Source organism: Arachis duranensis, chromosome 10, assembly GCF_000817695.3.
Source record: "Arachis duranensis cultivar V14167 chromosome 10, aradu.V14167.gnm2.J7QH, whole genome shotgun sequence".
Classification (NCBI taxonomy): Eukaryota; Viridiplantae; Streptophyta; class Magnoliopsida; order Fabales; family Fabaceae; genus Arachis; species Arachis duranensis.
This window is the reverse complement of record NC_029781.3, coordinates 101,591,712-101,599,306: the sequence shown is the minus strand read 5'-3', so window position 1 is coordinate 101,599,306 and position 7,595 is coordinate 101,591,712.

The window sequence follows — 7,595 nt, the reverse complement described above, 5'->3', positions numbered from 1 at the left end:
TTAGAGTTAACGCTTTATAAATTGAAAGTATCCACAATTAAGAATATAATTAAATTTTTATCATATATTTTTTGGAGGAATATTCTGTTAATTTTAACGTTTTTGATATAATTATAAAATTAAAAACAATGAAAAAATTCAATTAAAAAGTAAAAATATAAAGATCTAATTACAAATTTAATAAAACTGTTACGGTGGGTAACCGAAAATTAATGGGTTGAATGGCGTTGGTTGGCCCAAACGTATGAAGGAGGAGGCTTCAAGTGGATCTGCAACTTCGGGGACCTCCGTCCGACTTGTGTGTGCGAAAGAATGGGGGGTTGGTACCTGCAAAGACACTCCGATGCCTAAGTCAGCAAAGGATTAAGCAGGTTTTAGAATGTATTGGAACTTAGAGATACCTGAGGAGTGTCAGGGTGTTTATAGTGGTGATCCAATAACCACCGTTGGAGTAGTGCCACCTTTTTAGGCGGATAATCATCCCTTTTATCTAGGAATTGTTGGGATATGGCTTCTAGAAGTGGGTTGAGAGATTTTAGGGACAGTTACTTATTTGAATAAGTGTTATCTGCCAGCTATCTCCTGAGCCCGACTTCTTTGGAAAGAAGTCTGTGTTGAGTCCGACATCTTCTAAAGAGGTCGGTGAATAACGAAGGCCAATCTTTGGATTGGGCCTTTTGGTGTATTTGGACCTGAGCCTTAGTGTTGGGCCAGTGTATGAACAGTGCCCCTACTCGAGTTCAATCTCTTTTTCTTAAGAGTTGGATTCGAGTATTTAAACTCGGGCTTGTAGGCTCTGTATAATTGGTTTTATCACATCTTACATAACCAAAGAATATTTCTTGTCCTAGTTTCGTACAACTCGTTCAATTCGAGTTGTTTTGAGGATACATGACTTGTTTTAATACAAATCACCTTTCTGAAACTTATTCTGATTTCTTACGACTTGTTTTGATACAAATCGTTTATTTCAAAACGCGTAATTATTTTTTAGTATAACCTCATCTAGCTCGTTCGATGCGAGTAGTTTTAAGGTCTTACGATTAGTTTCATTTCAAATCGTTTAATTAAAACGTGGCTATTTCTTGATCTAATTTCATACAACTCATTTTAAATTCGAGCTATTTTTTAGGACTTCACAACTTGTTTCAAGTACAAATTGTTTATTTTGAGTCCTTTTAAACTATCAGATCATCTTTATAACCATCGGACTTCGTTGCTTTATCCATTATGCCCTGCTCGAGGTCGAGCTTTATGAAGTCGGACTCGAGCAATCAAGCAGAAAGGATTTTCGAATGAAGCCTTTTTTTGTTGAACTCATTCATTCTGAGTTTTCTAGATGACTTGTTTTTTATACAAGTCACTTTTTTGAAGCACAACTCGTTATATATCAAGTTGTTTTGCGCAATTTATTTTAATACAAATTACTTAGATCATATGGTTATTTTTTACTCGATTTTGTTCAACTCATGGGTTTGAGTTGTTTTAAATCATCAAGCCGTATTATAACCATTGGACACCAATTTATACCTCGTCGCTTTATCTGAGCGACCATTGAAAAGGCCAGCTCGTGATTTTTGCGCTTTGTCAAGCATAAATTGGCGCCTTAGGTGAAGGGATTATATGCTTATTCCCTCTCCTGTCTAGTTTTTACAAGGTTGTCGTCCTTGTGTATGATACAACTTGTTTTATCCAAGTTGTTTTGGAGGATAGTTTTTACGTTTTGATTTTGTTCAAAAACGTTTACAATCCTTCTTTTTTAACTCGTTTATATACGAGTCGTTTGGCTGAAGTGATTCATTTTGATACAAATCACTTTTAAAGCTTTGCTTTTAGATAGACACGACTTGTGCTTAACACAATTTCGTTGAAAATATGGTTGACTGGCATAACTCGTTTAATCTGAGTTATCCCTATGTTGTTGTGAATACTAGAATGAGTTTTCTTGGAACAACTTATTTTTGTGAGATTGTTCCATTTTAAACGACTAGGTCGTTTATTTTTAGAACTTGTGGAGATGAGATCGTGGGCTTGAGATTTTGCACGATTCATTTGTTACTCGTGGGGGTCAAGTTGTTAAATCGTATTTATGCCTCGAGGGGCATATTTAGTTAAGTTACTTTTATATTTATGCCTCAAGGGGCATATTTAGTTAAGTTACTTTTGTGACTTATTCTAAACACAACTTTTTCAACCCGTTTGGCCCGAGCTGTTTCGAGGTGTTTTCTTTCCAATTCGCATATGTAACTTCTTTCCACCAATTGGTTCCTCGTCGCTTCATCCAGGCGATTTCTATATGATCGGCCCGTGATTTTCGCAGTTTATCGAGTTTCAATTGGTGTGTGTTAATTGTAGAAAATCAATTTCCATAAGGAATTGTTTTATCTCCTTATGTTGGAGGTGTGTTGCGACCTCGGTAGTTTTTCACCCTCGAAGTTAGACACTTTGTAGTAGCCCTTTTCTAAGATTTCAGTAATCTTAGAAAAAACCTTTTTGATATTTGTTTTGAAAAACCTTTTTCTTGGCTGACTGTCCCTTTCTTTAAGTTAAGTTTTCCTTAACAACTCGGGACAGCCTTTTGCCTTAGTGCTTTCAATAGGTTTCCTGATCTCTTTTTGGTATTCCTTATACTCAATTTTGATTTATTGAGCTCTTATGATTTAGGTTATTTTTGCGATGCGTTTTCCTTTTTTCTCGGTTTTTTCGACTTGTAAGTCAGATAATTTCCGAGTTTATTACGATCGACTTTTATAACCTCTTTACACCGACTTGTACCTCGTCGTTTTATCCTGACGACCATCTAGGTAGGTTCATGGGATTTTCACGCTTTGTCGAGCTTAAGTCGGCGCGTTCCGTAGAAAGAAAGAAAAACGAGAAGGAATTTATAAGAGATAAAATATCTTTATTTATTTGCGAAGGTACTTTTACTGCTACTAAGGGTTTTTCACTATCTATGATCCCTTAGTCTCTACTATGATGCCTCGTTAAAAACCTTTCTTCAGAAAAAATCCTTTAATTTTTGGGAAAAAATCATGAAGTTGGAAAAAGAGTACATCAGGGAGTAGAGTTCGCTTTTAGCTATAGTACCTTTTCATGTTACAAGCATGCCACGACCTTGGTAGCTCGGTGCTGTTTAAGTCGGTCACCTTGTAATAACCTTTTCCTAAGATCTCAGTAATCTTGTAGGGTCCTATCCTTTTTGTTGTCAGCTTTCATTCGCCCGAACTCAGTAGCCTGATATTTTTTCTTATCAAGATGAGGTCTTTTGCGACGAATCTCGTAGCCATCCTTTGTCTCAAGAGCTCTTTCCTTATCTGAGTTTGCTCTCAGGTTTCTGGAAGGGGGTCACGTTCTTCTTTCATGCTCTAGCATCATTATAGAATGTTGTCTTTAGTTTTTAATAATTTTGGACTTAGCTTTCATGATAAGCCAGTGTCCCTACTCGAGGTCGAGCTTCATAAAGTCGGACTCGAGTATTCAGTCATGCCATTCTTAAATCTTACTATTTGTTGCTATGTGACTTTTACAAGTTATTTTGGACTCTCTTTTTGGGAGGTCAGATAACTTGTTTTATACTTGTTGTGTCAACTTAGTAAGGTCGGATACTTATCTCTTGGCTTGAGGAGGCATTCTTATAAATCGCCATCCTTTCTCAATTTGTTTTAAACAAATTGTTGTGACGTCGGGTTTACATCCTCTTCATGTTGATGTTTGATTATGATCACGTTGTCCTTAAGTTATTTGTGCAATTCGTTTTAGGCTTTGCCCCTTGCCAGTTTGATTTAGTACAAGTGGCTTAATGAGGTCGGACCACGATTTGCATTTATAACTTCTTACGCCACTTTGGATCTCATCACTTCAAGTCTGAAAAAGTGTGCATTAAGGAGTAAGGTGCGCTTTCTAGCTGTAGTATCCCTTTTTTTGTAAACATGGCACAATCTAGGTGGATTGTTTTCGAGTAAGTTGAGTATGTTGTAGTAGTTCTTTTTCAAGTCTTAAGTGACTTTGTTGGATCTTTTCATTTTGGTGTTGGCTTTTCTTCATCCACTTTTGGCCCGATGTCATTTTGGATCAAGACGAGGTTGTCAGTTGAGAAATTTCTTCGTATGACCTTCTCATGGCCATTTATGCTTGGGATCTGGTTCTCGAAGTTGTACCTCAAGAAAGAAGTCGGACTTTTCTTTGTAAGCTCTTAAAGGAAGTCGGATTTTTATTTGTAGACTTGAATCCTCAGAGGAGGTCAAATTATCTTCATAAGCTTGGATCTTTAGAAGAGATCGGATTTTTCTTTCTAAGCTTGGAAAGAGGTCGGAATTTCTTTCTAAGCTTGGAGGTTTTCGACCTCATTGTAGACCCTGATCTTTAAAAGAAGTCGGAATCTCTTTCTGATATTCTTCGAGGTTTTTGACCTCATTGTAGAGTTGATCGTGAAAGAGGTTGGATTTTTTACAGACTCCAAAACGAGGTCGGATTTTTTCCTTGTCGGATCTAAAGAGGTCGGATTCTTCTGAGCAATGAGGCTTTAGACCTCATTGTAGAGTCTAACCTTTAAAAGAGGTCGGACTTTCTTCGTGGGATCTAAAAGAGGTCGGATTTTCTTTGGAGCTCCAGCTCATCCGACCTTGTTGTAAAGTCTGACCTTTAAAAGAGGTCGGACTTTTCTTCTTGAGCTCTCTAAAAGAGGTCGGATTTTCTTTGGTGAGCTCCCAACTCATCCGACCTTATTGTAAAGTCTGACCTTTAAAAGAGGTCGGACTTTTATTCGTGAGCTCTCTAAAAGAGGTCGGATTTTCTTTGTGAGCTCCCAACTCATCCGACCTTGTTGTAAAGTCTGACCTTTAAAAGAGAGGTCGGACTTTTCTTCATGAGCTCTCTACAAGAGGTCGGATTTTTTTGGGTGAGCTCCCAACTCATCCGACCTTATTGTAAAGTCTGACCTTTAAAAGAGGTCGGACTTTTATTCGTGAGCTCTCTAAAAGAGGTCGGATTTTCTTTGTGAGCTCCCGGCTCATCCGACCTTTGAAGAAAAGTCTGACCATCATTCCCTCCAATGAAGACTGGGCCTTTGTCACCCCGACTTTCTTTTTTCTTTGGATCAGATTCCAGTTTTCTTCCTGGAAGACATCCATCTTTATTGGTGTGCAAACAACATCAAATTCTACCACAGGAATATTTCTTTCAACTTCTTTTGCCAATTGAATTTTCTGAATGAAAAATTCTTTTATTCAATTGGCTTTCGAGTTCGTCTTTTTTTTCACGTAACTTCTTTTGCCAATTGAATTTTCTGAATTGAAAATTCTTTTATTCAATTGGCTTTCGAGTTCATCTTGGTTTGCTTTCTACAATGGCCATGGGACGGTGCTTTCTTCTCTTTTAATCCAATTTAACTGTAGAAGTAGAATCATCATCCCTATTTGATATCCTCTGCCCATTGGGAGAAGTTTTTACGGGATTTCTGGTATCCATAGAAACTGTATTCCAACTTCTTTTTAACATGCTTGCATCATATTCCAGCTTCTTTTTAACATGCTTGCATCTTATTCATGTCGAGTGGTTGTCTGACTATGTTATTGATCATCCGCCATTATCAAGAGTTGAGCTCCAGGTCCCCAGCAACGGTGCCAATGTTACGGTGGTAACCGGAGATTAATGGGTTGGATGGCGTTGGTTGGCCCAAACGTATGAAGGAGGAGGCTTCAAGTGGATCTGCAACTTCGGGGACCTTGTGCGTGCGAAAGAATGGGGGGTGGTACCTGCAAAGACACTCCGATGCCTAAGTCAGCAAAGGATTAAGCAGGTTTTAGAATGTATTGGAACTTAGAGATACTTGAGGAGTGTCAGGGTATTTATAGTGGTGATCCAATAACCACCGTTGGAGTAGTGCCACCTTTTTAGGCGGATAATCGTCCCTTTATCTAGGGATTGTTGGGATATGGCTTCTAGAAGTGGGTTGAGAGATTTTAGGGGCAGTTACTTATTTGAATAAGTGTTATCTGCCAGCTATCTCTTGAGCCCGACTTCTTTGGAAAGAAGTCTGTGTTGAGTCCGACCTCTTCTAAAGAGGTCGGTGAATAACGAAGGCCAATCTTTGGATTGGGCCTTTTGGTGTATTTGGACCTGAGCCTTAGTGTTGGGCCAGTGTATGAACAAAAACTATAAAGACAAATAGAATAATTAAATTTTTTATTTTATATTTTAGACTTTTTTTAATATAATAATATAATAAATTTATTTGTATTTGATTAAAAGTTTAAAATAAGATAATAATATTTAATAATGAATTTTCCCATGTACTTTTACATATTAAATTTATTATGATTTTTTTAAAAATAATCTTATCCTTATATTTACTAAGAAAATATAAGGAATTAAAGCAATAAAGTAGAATTATCTTAGCACGAACAAAAATATTCTTAATTTTTTTATCAATAAAAATATTTTTAAATAATTTAAAAATATACAAAAAATGTGTATAATCAAATACTTGCTCCGTTAAAAAAAAGCGTCTTACTAATATTAAAGTCTCACTTTTTACATAAGAATTTTTTTTTTGTCATATCACTTCTTTTCTGTTAATGCAGGATCTTTCAGTTTGTGAATATATATTTTTGTCAGTTATCAAATAATTTGAAATTATTTTTGCCAATAATAAAATTAATCTAAGTGCATTCTTGGCGGTTACCCTTAATAGTTCATGCATAAAGGGACCGAAGCACACAAGATAGCATGGTGTTGGTTACTGAATCATTGTTCATCGCTCAAAAGACAGAAATGATGAGTTGCGGGGTGAGGTAGCTAGGCGGCGAGATTGGCTAGTGGACCTAGGATAGACGGAGTCGCTGACACCAAGTTCCTGAGATGCTGGTGCACAGATAGCAGTGGTGCGGCTATGCTAGGGTTTAGGGAGCCTCAACCTCTAAACTCTGAAGAAATACGAAGGGAGGAGCCACATCAAGCAATAGTAATACGCATTTAAAAATACCGAAGCTACAATTTTAGAGAAATAGATTCTTTCTATTTTTTTAATATTTAAAAAATAAAATTTGATTTATCATTTTTAATTTTATAAGTGAAACTAAAATTAAATAAAAAAAGAGAATAACAAAAAAAATCAAACATTAAACACCATCTATTTTTTTTTTCACTTAAAAGAATTTACTCCTCAATTTTAGGGATATTTTAGAAACTGGAGTATTTGGTTGGGCTACCTATTAATCCTTAAAGAAAATATCATATAGGCACAGTGGCTAATTTTTTTTTACATCGGATGGTTATCGGTATTTTTCATTAATATTATAATGTTTTGGCTAATTGATTCGCCAAATTTGTCTCACCAAAATCTGCGGGTCAAATGGTGCAAGTTAGACGTATCTTTTTTCGTGGGGATTTTAAATGTTTAGCCTGTTCTGTATTTTTTAGTTGGTTAAATAGTTTGAGAAAGATTGGAATTATATTGATAAAAAGAAAAAATAAATAAAAAATAGGTTCATGTTAATAAGAAATATAGAATATCTATTGTTGTTCTATTAACAGCTATGAATTTGAATTTAAACAAAATTCTAGAAAATGTTTACCATCTTAAACTCTTCTCGTCT